The sequence below is a fragment of the Mustelus asterias genome, chromosome 6 (genome assembly GCF_964213995.1).
Source record: "Mustelus asterias chromosome 6, sMusAst1.hap1.1, whole genome shotgun sequence".
Classification (NCBI taxonomy): domain Eukaryota; kingdom Metazoa; phylum Chordata; class Chondrichthyes; order Carcharhiniformes; family Triakidae; genus Mustelus; species Mustelus asterias.
In genome coordinates this window covers 131,410,062-131,422,875 of record NC_135806.1, presented here as the reverse complement: position 1 = coordinate 131,422,875, position 12,814 = coordinate 131,410,062, and the positions used below count along the sequence as shown (strand labels likewise).

Sequence of the window (12,814 nt, the reverse complement as noted above, 5' to 3'; positions counted from 1 at the left end):
GCAGGGAATGAGCCTCGGGCAAAAGGCAGATGAGGGCCTAATTAACATCAACCAAATTCGCAACATGGTGACGTTACCAGTCTGGGTGTTCTCGTACACCAGTCGCTGAAGGTAAGCACGCAGGTGCAGCAGACAGTAAAAAAAGCAAATGGTATGTCATAACGAGAGGATTTGAGTACAGAAGCAGGTATGTCTTGATGCAATTACACACGGTATTGGTGAAGCCACACCTGGAGTATTGTGTGCAGTTTTGGTCTCCTTATCTGAGGAAGGATTTTCTTGCTCCAGAGGGAGTGCAGAGAAGGTTTACCACACTGATTCCTGGGATGGCAGGACTGAAGTACGAGGAGAGATTGAGTCAGTTAGGATTGTTTTCGCTGGAGTTCAGAAGAATGAGGGGGGATCCCATAAGAACCTATAAAATTCGAACAGGACGAGACAGGGTTGATGCAGGGAGGCTGTTCCCAATGGTGGGAGAGTCCAGAACCAGGGATCACAGTCTGAGGATAAAGGGTAGACAGTTTAGGATAGAAGTGAGGAGAATTCTTTTCACCCGGAGAGTGGTCTGCCTGTGGAATTCGTTACCATGGAAAGTAGCTGAGGCCAAAACACTATGTTTTCAAGAAGCAGTTAGATATGGCACCTGAGGCGAAGGTTGTTCAAAGGATATGTGGGGAAGGTGGGATCAGGCTATTTAATTGGATGATCAGCCATGATCATTATGAATGGCGATGCAGGCTTGAAGGGCAGAATGACCTCCTGCTGCTCCTATGTTTCTAGCAGTGAGTGAAGGGGGAGGCTCTAGACAGGAACTGCCAGCTCCCCTGGGTAGGTGGGAGCTCTCTGGCTGCGGTAGGGGGAGCTGGAGTTCCAGGAGGAACCCTAAATTCTCCCCAAACCCCAAATCCCAGCCTTTCCTGCACCATCCCAGATTCCCTATTAACTGGAGACTTTGCTTCTCCGAATCAGCCTGATGGTTCCATTAGCCTGGGAGAAGTACAATCGACTTTTATTCTTTCTGATCTCCTATGTAGGTCTTATTTTAAAATAATTTGGTGACATTTATCCCCACGCTACACCTTTCCAAACCTCAGGCTGATGTCTCAGAAGAACAGTCTAAAACAATAACATCTGTCTGGAGTGTGTGTAACAATAAAGAACTCGCACATCGATTAAATGCCATGGTCACTCTTTTGGGTTTTTAAATCAAGTTCACTTGTGATGAGTAGACTTAAGTACCGCTGTCACCATTCATACATAACATGTAAAACAAAAGAAAATCCACCAGAAAGACCTCTGACCTCATGGTGACACAGTGGTTAGCATTGCTGCCTTACAGCACCAGGGACTCTCGTTCAATTCTGGCCTCGGGTCACTGTCTGCGTGGAGTTTGCACTTTCTCTGTGTGGCTTTTCTCCGGGCACTCCGGTTTCCTCCCACCGTCCAAAGAGGTGCAGGTTAAGTGGATTGGCCATGCTCAATTGTCCTTTAGTGTCCCAAGATATGAAGCTTAAACATAGGAAGATAGGTGCAGGAGGAGGTCATTCGGCCCTTCGAGCCTGCTCCGCCATTCATTACGATCCTAGCTGATCATCCAACTCAATAGCCTAATCCTGCTTTCTCCCCATAAACATTTGATCCCGTTTCACCTCAAGTGCTATATCAAGCTGCCTCTTGAATACATTCAATGTTTTGGCATCAACTACTTCTTGTGGTAATGAATTCCACAGGCTCACCATTCTTTTGGTGAAGAAATGCCTCCTCATCTCCTTCCTAAATGATCCACCCTGTATCCTCAGACTGTAACCCTTGGTTCTGGACTCCCCCACCATCAGGAACATCCTCCCTGCATCTACTCTGTCTAGTCCTGTCAGAATTTTATATGTGTCTATGAGATTCGCCCCTCATTCGTCTGATCTCCAGCGAAAACAATCCTAACCCAGTCAAACTCTCCTCATACATCAGTCCCCGGAATCAGCCCGATAAAACTTTGTTAGATGGATCAACCATGGTAAATGCAAGGGGTTACGGGGATAGAGCCTGGATAAGAGACTTGCCGGAATTCTGCCGCCCCGCCCGCCATGGAATCAAAGCGGGCAAGGGGCGGACAACAGACATGTCCGTTGACCTCGAGCGGAAATTTCTGGTCTCACTCAAGCTCGGCCGTAAAACCCGTTCACTCAGTCAGCGAATTGGTACAGACTTGATGGGTAAAATGGCCTCCTTCTGCACTGTAGGATTGTATGATTTTAAGATGGGAAAAATGGACATCTGATTGAGAAGGAATTGAGTTTCCTATTCACAAGCTTCAGTACTTTGTGCAAGCTTTGTCTTCATTGCTGGAAAAGGTTCCTACCTTTGGAGAGGTGTTTAACATAATTCATGTGTTGTGACCGGTCTGTTCAAGAGTGCATGCAGTTGTTAATTGTGATAATCTTTGTAGAATGAGAGAGTATTAATCTTAAACAGGGTCGGCATCATTTTCACTGAAATTTAAACTGGTACTTAAAGATCACAAAAACACTAGTCACCTATTGTCCAGATACATGTTCCTTGTAAATAAAGTTAAAGTTTATTTATTAGTCACAAGTAGGTTTACATTAATACTGCAATGAAGTTACTGTGAAAATCCCCTAGTTGACACACACCAGCACCTGTTCGGGTACACTGAAGGAGAATTTTGCTTGGCCAACGCACCTAACCAGCACATCTGTCGGACTGTGGGAGGAAACCGGAGCACCCGGAGGAAATCCACGCAGACATGGGGAGACCGTGCAGATTCCGCACAGTGACCCAAGCTGGGAATTGAACTGGATCCCTGGCGCTGTGAGGCAGCAGTGCTAACCACTGAGCCACCATGCCACCCCATTAATTAACGCCATTAATTCATTGAAGTGCAGTCGAGTTCTACCTGGTGTGCTGGCCTATGTTTATCCCTCAACTCACATCTCTGAAATGGATTATCTGGTCATTATTAGAGCTTCTACAAATACATAAAGGGCAAAGGAGCAACAAGGGAGAGAGTAGGGCCTCTTAAGGATCAACAAGGTCATCAATGTGCGGATCCACAAGTGATGGGTGAGATCCTAAATGAATATTTCTCATCAGTATTTACTGTTGAGAAAAGCATGGATGTTAGGGAACTTGGGGAAATAAACAATGTCTTGAGGAGTGTACATTTTAAAGAGAAAGAGATGCAGGAAGTCTTAAAGCGCATCAAGGTAGATAAATCCCTGGGACCTGATGAAGTGTATCCCAAGACATTGTGGGAGGCTAGGGAGGAAATTGTAGGTCCCCGAGCAGAGATATTTGAATTATCAATAGTCACAGGTGAGGTGCCTGAAGACTGGAGGGTGGCAAATGCTGTGCCACTGTTTAAAAAGGGCTGCAGGGAAAAGCCTGGGAACTACAGGCCAGTGAGCCTCACATCTGTGGTGTAAGTTGTTGGAAGGCATTTTGAGAGACAGGATCTACAGGCATTTAGAGACGCAAGTACTGATTAGGGACAGTCAGCATGGCTTTTTGAGTGGAAAATCATGTCTCACAAACTTGACGGAGTTTTTTGAAGGGGTAACCAAGAAGGTAGATGAGGGCAGTGTAGTTGATGTTGTCTACATGGACTTCAGCAAGGCCTTTGACAAGGTCCCGCATGGTAGGTTGTTGCATAAGATTAAATCTCACGGGATCCAGGGTGAGAGGGGCAATTTTTTCACACAGAGGGTGGTGAGTGTCTGGAACAAGCTGCCAGAGGTAGTAGTAGAGGTGGGTACAATTTTGTCTTTTAAAAAGCATTTAGACAGTTACATGGATAAGATGGGTCTAGAGGGATATGGGCCAAATGCGGGCAATTGGGATTAGCTTAAGGGTTTAAAAATAAAGGGTGGCATGGACAAGTTGGGCCAAAGGGCCTGTTTCCTTGCTGTAAACCTCTATGACTCTATTATCACATTGCCCTTTGTGGGATCCTGCTGTGCTCAAACTGGTTGGCACATTCCCTACACTAAAACAGTGGCTAGATTTCAAACATTGTTTCATTGGCCATGAAAGCACTTTGGGACATCATAAAGTTGCAAAAGTCACTATATAAATGAAGTATCTCTGTTTGTGATGTTTTCCCTGTGAGAATTTGGTATTGGAATTGTATTGGAGATGGACTTAGTTATTTCACGCACGGTTCTAACTAATCAGCCTATATTCATAGAGGGTTTTGAATGTAAGAAAGAAAACTCTCAAGGCGCATTCGCAGGAGTGTTATGAAGTTTAATTAGACACCGAGCCACATAAGGCAATATTAACTAGGTGACCAAGAGCTCAGACGAAGAAGGTGGTTTTAAGAAGGGTCTGAAAGGGAGAAAGGGAGGTGAAAGGTGGGGCAGGCTTAGGCAGGGAACTCCAGAACTTAGGCGCCTCAGAAGCTGAAGGCACATCTGTCAATAGTGGAGTGTTTAAAACCAGGGGTGATCAAGATGCCGAATTGGAGGAACTCAAAAACCTCGAAGGGTTGTGGGGCCAGAGGAGATTTTCAAGCTAGAGAGGGACAAAATCATGGAGGGATTTGGGAAGAAGAGTTTAACACCAAGCAGTTGCTTAACTGGAAGTCAATACTGGTCAGCGCGTCAAGGCCTTTATGGTACTGATGCAGTTGAGTTTGAATTGTTAAGTAAAGAACGTAATATTGTGCAGATTCAGGCTAACACTGCAGTAGCACAATTAGATATTGATGCTACCCATCTCAATATTTCCCTTCTCTCCCATGTTGCCCTCCTTCCATTACTATTAACTACATTTAACATTTAACATTAGCTTTGCTCTGCAAATGAAGGCAAGAAAGGAGGTGACAGTTAAGTCAGTTGACAGAATCCAGCAAGAATTGTGAGAAAATCTTTCTCTTTTGTTCAGAGCACAAAAAGCTGAGGCACAATTTATTTCTGAATTTTAAAGGATTTCTTTTTGGATCTGAAACTGACGGACGGACAGACGGGGGGGAACAATCTTTCCGGCTTGCCATGCTGATCTACCAGCGTGATGAGCTGGTAAGATTGGTCAAAAGTCGAAAAATCGGGTACGGGCCCAGATTCTCGCCTCTCGTGACATTACCCAGCACCATTCTGCCAGCGTAATCAGTCTTGTGCCTGGGCTGATTTAAATATTTATTAGGTATTCCAATATTATTAATGAGTCCTGGACACCTTCATGATCTCACCTGTGGAGGTCCTCACCGCCAAGGTTCATGTATGGTCCTCACCAACGGAGACCTGGCGTGATGGCCTAGCTGGTGGGACCGGAGGGCATTGAAGCACCCCACGTGGTTGGGAAGTGCTCCTTGGGCAGTGCCAGCCTGGCACCCTGGCACTGCCAGCCTGGCACCCTGGCAGTGCCCACCGGGCACTCTGGCAGTGCCAAGAGCCAAGGCCTAAGGGGAGGGAGCAGGGCCTGAAGGGGCGGGAGTCTGGAGGAGGCGGGCCCATCTTGGGGGGGCAGGGCCATGAATCCTTTAAATTCTGGCCCTGTTTCCTGGCTGTCTGACAATGTCTCCCAATAACTTCCCAAACTGTGCATTTGGATATAACCATTTCAATCGTGTGTAGCCCACTCTCCCCCATAAAACTCTGGTAGCATAATCAAAGTCCACTGCACTAATGCAGTGAGAAACAAACAGAGGTATTCACGCCACAACCTAAAATTGGTCCCAGGGACAATCACTGCTCAGACCACTAATTGACATTCACTCTTAACCACAATGCGTCCTATCAAGACAACATCAGTCGCTCATCATAAGGTGCCGACTCTCAATCTGACTTTCTGTGGTCATTGCTTCAGGTCAATCAGTTCTGTCAGTCCAAAAATCTGCAGGTTAGATGGATTGGCCATGCTAAGTTGCCCCTTAGTGTCCCAAGATATATAGATTATATGGTATTATTAGGTGGATTAGCCATGGGATTGGATGGGATGGATAAGATAAGATACTCAGAGGCTGGAATTTTATCGCCTCGCAGAGTGGAATTCTCCGTTGGCCTCGGGTAGGTCATAAAATTCCGGCCAGAGAGTCGGTGCGGACTTGATGGGCCAAATGGCCTCTTTCTGTACTGTCGGGATTCTATGGTCGCTCAAGCTTTGGCTCCATCAAATGGCACCTCAGCAAGCAGTTCCATCTCAACAGCCGAGACTGGCCTTGCGAAGACATTTGTGAATGTCTACAAAATCGCCGGGATTGAAGACTCAGAGGCCTCGTAGCACCGGAATCTGCACCATCTGAACCCCAAACCTTACCTAAAATAACAGCGTTTCTTGATTTGATTTGATTTACTTTTGTAACATGTATTGACATACAGTTCTTGCAGACAAAGCATACCATTCATAGAGAAGGAAAGGAGAGAGCGCAGAATGTAGTGTTACAGTCACAGCGAGGGTGTAGAGAAAGATCAACTTAGTGCGAGGTAAGTCCATTCAAAAGTCTGACAGCAGCAGGGAAGAAGCTGTTCTTGAGTCGGTTGGTACGTGACTTCAGACTTTTGTATCTTTTTCCCGACGGAAGAAGGTGGAAGAGGGAATGTCCGGGGTGTGTGGGGTCCTTAATTATGCTGGCTGCTTTGCCGAGGCAGCAGAAAATGTAGACAGAGTCAATGGATGGGAGGCTGGTTTGCGTGATGGATTGGGCTACATTCATGACCTTTTGTGGTTCCTTGTGGTCTTGGGCAGAGCAGGAGCCATACCAAGCTGTGATACAACCAGAAAGAATGCTTTCTATGGTGCATCTGTGAAAGTTGGTGAGAGTCGTAGCTGACATGCCAAATTTCCTTCATCTTCTGAGAAAGTAGAAGCGTTGGTGGGCTTTCTTAACTATAGTGTCGGCATGGGGGGACCAGGACTTGGGGGGACCAGCTTTTCTTAGCTGTCAGACATCGGGAATTTATGCTAACTGCCCAAAGGCCTCGGAAGCATCCTTTCCAAATGGACCTCCAGGAATGTACCTTTAACCTCCCTTAGTGAATCACTAAGCGCTTCAAAGCAATCAGGAAACAGCACTCAGCCACATCATTGGACTGCGCGGGAAGCCTCGTTGTACTCTGTAACCAGATTGCTATGAAAATATAATTAAATTATTTCATTAAAAAGCACAGCAATATCAGATTAGTTGGATAACAAGAGCTGTTTGTAGCTGAATCTTCACTCACCTTTGGTTGCACACAAACTTGAGAGGAAAGTTTGATGAGTTGGCAGTTTCTGAGTGCCACAGTTAGAAATGCTTCCTTAGAATAAAATCATGGAGTCTCATGAGACAGAGAGAACCTGTGTTGTGCTGAAGGGTAGGTCGTGCCTCACAAACCTTACTGAGTTCTTTGGGAAGGTGACCAAAGAGGTGGATGAGGGTAAAGCGGTTGATGTGGTGTATATGGATTTCAGCAAAGCGTTTGATAAGGTTCCCCATGGTAAGCTTTTGCAGAAAATACGGACACATGGGATTGAGGGTGATTTAGTGGTTTGGATCAGGAATTGGCTAGCTGTAAGAAAACAAAGGGTGGTGGTTGATGGGAAATATTCATCCTGGAGTTCAGTTACTAGTGGTGTACTGCAAGGATCTGTTTTGGGGCCACTGCTGTTTGTCATTTTTATTAATGACTTGGATGAGGGCATGGAAGGATGGATTAGTCATTTTGCGGATGACACTAAAGTCGGTGGAGTTGTAGACAGTGCGGAGGGAAGTGGCAGGTTACAGAGGGAGATAGATAAGCTGCAGAGCTGGGCTGAGAGGTGGCAAATGGAGTTTAATGCGGAAAAGTGTGAGGTGATTCACTTTGGAAGGAGTAACAGGAATACAGAGTACTGGGCTAATGGTAAGATACTTGGTAGTGTGGATGAACAGAAGGATCTGGGTGTCCATGTGCATAGATCCCTGAAAGTTGGCACCCAGGTTGATAGGGTTGTTAAAAAGGTGTACAGTGTGTTAGCTTTTATTGGTAGAGGGATTGAGTTTCGGAGCCAGGAGGTCATGCTGCAACTGTACAAAACTCTGGTGCGGCCGCATTTGGAGTATTGCGTACAGTTCTGGTCGCCGTATTATAGGAAAGATGTGGAAGTGTTGGAAAGGGTGCAGAGGAGATTTACCAGGATGTTGCCTGGTATGGTGGGAAAATCGTATGAGGAAAGGCTGAGGGGCTTGAGGTTGTTTTCGTTAGAGAGAAGAAGGTTAAGAGGTGACTTAATAGAGGCATACAAGATGATCAGAGGTGGATAGTGAGAGCCTTTTTCCTCGGATGGTGTTCGCTAGCACGAGGGGACATAGCTTTAAATTGAGGGGTGAGAGATATAGGACAGATGTTAGAGGTAGGTTCTTTACTCAGAGAGTAGTAAGGGCGTGGAATGCCCTGCCTGCAGCAGTAGTGGACTCGTCAACGTTGAGAGCGTTCAAGTGGTTATTGGATAAACATATGGATGATATTGGAATAGTGTAGATTAGAGGGGCTTTAGATTGGTACCATTGGTCGGCGCAACATCGAGGGCCGAAGGGCCTGTACTGTGCTGTAATGTTCTATGGTCTATGAAGCCATGATGTGGAGATGCCGGCGTTGGACTGGGGTAAACACAGTAAGAAGTTTAACAACACCAGGTTAAAGTCCAACAGGTTTATTTGGTAGCAAAAGCCACACAAGCTTTCGGAGCTCCAAGCCCCTTCTTCAGGTGAGTGGGAATTCTGTTCACAAACAGAGCTTATAAAGACATAGACTCAAATTACATGAATAATGGTTGGAATGCGAATACTTACAACTAATCAAGTCTTTAAGAAACGAAACAATGTGAGTGGAGAGAGCATCAAGACAGGCATCAAGACAGGAGACAATACACATCTTTTTAGCCTGTCTTGATGCTCTCTCCACTCACATTGTTTCCTTTCTTAAAGACTTGATTAGTTGTAAGTATTCGCATTCCAACCATTATTCATGTAATTTGAGTCTATGTCTTTATAAGCTCTGTTTGTGAACAGAATTCCCACTCACCTGAAGAAGGGGCTAAGAGCTCCGAAAGCTTGTGTGGCTTTTGCTACCAAATAAACCTGTTGGACTTTAACCTGGTGTTGTTAAACTTCTTACTATGAAGCCATCCAGTTGAGTCCGAGACCTCAGCTTTTGTTCCCCAAATTACTGCAGATTAGTCCTCACCAAGCGCATCTTGAATTGCCTTTTGAAAACCCATATTGAATCAGACCCTTTCGGATACATGGGCTGGAATCTTTCTGTCCACAAAAGTCAATAGGTTCCTGAGTGACCATTTTATGGCCCTGCCCCTGCCACAATGGCACCGTGAAACTCTCGTGTGTTCCTGATCTTACATAAGAACAGACAAACAAAGAGCAGGAGGAGGTCATTCGGCCCCTCTGGCTTGCTCTGCCATTTAATAAGATCATGGCTGATCTGATAGCAACCTCAAATCTGTGTCTCGCTTACTCCTGATAACCTTTCACCTCCTTGTTACCCAGAATCCATCTACCACTGCCTTAAAAAGATTCAAAGACTCTGCTTCCGACGCCTTTTCCAAAGACACACTGAGTGAAAACATTTCTCCTCATCTCTGTTTTAAATGGGTGACCTCTTATTTTTAAACAGTGACCCCCGAGTTCCAGATTTTCACGCAAGAGAAAATGGCCTTTCCACATGCACCGTGTCAAAACCCTTCAGGATCCTGTGGACAGGATTTTCCGACCTCGCTCGTCCCAAAACCGTAAAATCCCACCCGATGTCAATGGGCCATTCCATGGTCCCCCCCTTGTCCACTCTGATTCCTGTGGCAGGTGGGAGGTAAAATTCCAGCCTATATGTTTTAATCAAGTGGATGTTGTCAACGTGGACTTCAGTAAGACCTTTGACAAGGTCCCTCATGGCAGACTGGTACAGAAGGTGAAGTCACACAAGATCAGAGATGAGCTGGCAAGGTGGATACAGAACTGACTCAGTCATAGAAGACAGAGGGTAGCAGTGGAAGGGTGCATTTCTGAATGGAGGGCTGTGACTAATGACGTTCCTCACGGATTAGTGCTGGGACCTTTGCTGTTTGTAATATTCTTCCCGTGTCTGCATGGATTTCCTCCGGGTGCTCCAGTTTCCTCCCACAGTCCAGTATTCCATCACTAGTGTACCATCACTGGTGCACTACCAGCCACAGCCATCTCTCCCGCTCTCTTGCCCCTGCAGGGAAGAGTAATCTGTGGCTGGTAGTGTACCAGTGATACTGTATCCCTTTACAGGCCCAGCTTGGTCCTTCTCCAGTGTCTCCTCTTGGACTTGTACTGATCTTTTAGCCAGTTTTCATGCCGATCCACTGTGGAATCGGCCGGTTCTGCTTCATCTTCTTAGTGAGGAATCGCTTCACCCTGAAGGTTTCGTGGGATGGCATGGCCACACGTCCACACCCGCAGGAGGGATCAGCCGCAGACTGGCGGCCGACCCCCCCACCCCCCCGACCAGAGGATGAGATGTCACACCCCCTCTCCTCCCCCCCCCCCCCCCCCCCCCGACCAGAGGATGAGACGTCAGAGAGCCGCTCTCTCCGCTTTCTGCTTTTTCTTTCACGCCCGGGCGCGCTCTGTCAGATTTTTTTCGAACTGCGCATGTGCAGTTCAGAGCTCGGATCGGTCCGCCAGCGCTAAGCCCCGCACACAGCGCGGATCGGACTGGAGCCGGCAAAACGCGTATGGGCGCGCTGCAAAGAGGATTCCAGGCGCGGATCTATTTGACACCCAGATTCGGCACTTAGACTCAAAATGGTAAAATTCCCCCCCTGCTCTTGTAGCCACAGTATTTATAGGGCTGGTCCAGTCCAGTTTCCGGTAAATGGCAACCTCAGGATATTGGGTGAAGAGCTTACCTTCTTCAAGCCAATACAGCACAATTTCTCTTTGACCCCCAAAACATAATTGATTGTGAAGTCAATGATATTGGTCCAACATTACAATTTGCGTTACTCAACTTGAATTCTGCATTACACAGATAACATCTCTCTTGGTGCGTAAAGCGACTGGTGTCCAATGGAGCATATCTGTGCTAATCTATTCCACGCTCAAGCAAATATTCATCATTTTGAGAGGAGTTGAGTTAATAGAGTTTTCACTAACTTGACAACTGTGATTTGTGCTGTGCCATGATTAGCAGGGAATCTGCACCAAACTATCCTTTTGTGCCTTAAGTAACATGGGAATATGACAGCACATCTCGTTATTGATCACTTATCTTTTCAAGTCAAAAAGAGATGTGGGGTTTTGCCTTTAAAGTTAAAGTTTATTTATTAGCATCACAAGTCGGCTTACATTAACACTGTAATGAAGTTACTGTGAAAATCCCCTAATCGCCACACACCAAGCCTGTTTGAGTACACTGAGGGAGAATTAGGCATGGCCAATGCACCTAGCCAGCACGTCTTTTGGATTATGGGAGGAAATGGGAAAAGTAAAGTTTATTTATTAGTCACAAGTAGGCTTACATCAACACTGCAATGGAATTACTGTGAAAAATCCCCTAGCACCTGGAGGAAACCCACGCCGGCACGGGGAGAACGTGCAGACTCTGCACTGACAGTGGTCCAAGTCGGGAATTGAACCCGGGTCCCTGGCACCAAAGGGGGAAGGATTAAAAGTGGGAAAGGCTCATGTTGAATCTCCCAAACATCGCAAACCCCTTCACGCACAATTAATTACTGTAAAGAGTCTTGTTCACTGTGAGTCAATACAATATGCAGGCACTATTGACAAAGTATTTTCATTTTAATTTGTGTGATGAATAATGCAATTATCCCACATTTTATTAATTTTTCCCTTATAAAATATCACTATTAGTATAATGTCATTGCCAGATAAAACATGCTTAGTTATTAGCACAGGAATAAAAACAGTTTTGATAAATTTGTAATGATTTTATTTGGGGTTTTCCATAATAAATATCATTATTTATGAATGTCATTGGCAAATGAATGCCTGCCTGGTTATTAGCACAGGGATAAGGATAGCTTTGATGAATCTATCTAATCTAATTATGCTGTTGCTCCAGCTCGTTCGCGATGACTATCTTGTGCCTGAAATTAATAATGAAGAGGAAAGTCTGCGCAACTATTGCACCAGTTGGGAACTTGTGACCTAGCTAATGCGACACAGTCCCTTTTGGGACGTTGGTGAATGCATGAAGCCAGAAGTGGAAAATCTGGTCCAAATACGATCGCCCCAGATGGGAGCCAACCTCACTGTCTCCCAGTTGGCTGTCAACCTGTCAGATGAAGATGGCGACCTTGGCTTTCTAGAAAGCATGTTAATTGGGGACACATCAGCAAAACGCGATTCTTAATCAGTGGGAGCCTCCACGGGGTATAAGGTTCAACCAGCCAGAACAACACGATGTGCACATGAATTCTTAAAAGCTTGTGCTACCCAAGAATGTCACACTTATTCAACAGGAAAGATGTTTCTCTTAACCATTTCCTCAATTTTGTGCTTTTTTTACATTATTTAAAAATAGACGGTCAAACTTGCCTTCATATAGCATTTTTTATGTGGGCACCTTGTGATTGCACTAGAGAGGGAGGCTCACCAGGATGTTGCCTGGGCTCGAGCGTTTCACTATGAAGAGAGGCTGGTTGGGCTAGGGCTGTTTTCTATGGAGCAGAGAAGGCCGAGGGTGAGCTGCTGCAGGGCATCTTGTAGATGGTACACGTGGCTGCCACTGTGTGTCGGTGGTGGAGGCATTGAATGTTTGTGGAAAACATAGCAATGGCCCTACGTTTTGCCGCTGGAAATCCACCTCCGACCTGCTGCCGGCCTCCTGTCTCAAAGTGT

The 12,814-nt window shown here is 45.9% G+C and overlaps 1 protein-coding gene across 1 annotated transcript in view; it reads left to right on the top strand.

Moving 5' to 3' along the window:
• galntl6 (polypeptide N-acetylgalactosaminyltransferase like 6) overlaps nucleotides 1-12,814 on the top strand; it is a gene marked incomplete at its 5' end in the record, with an annotated part of 862,172 nt that overhangs the window by 717,981 nt on the left and 131,377 nt on the right. The window lies entirely within an intron of this gene.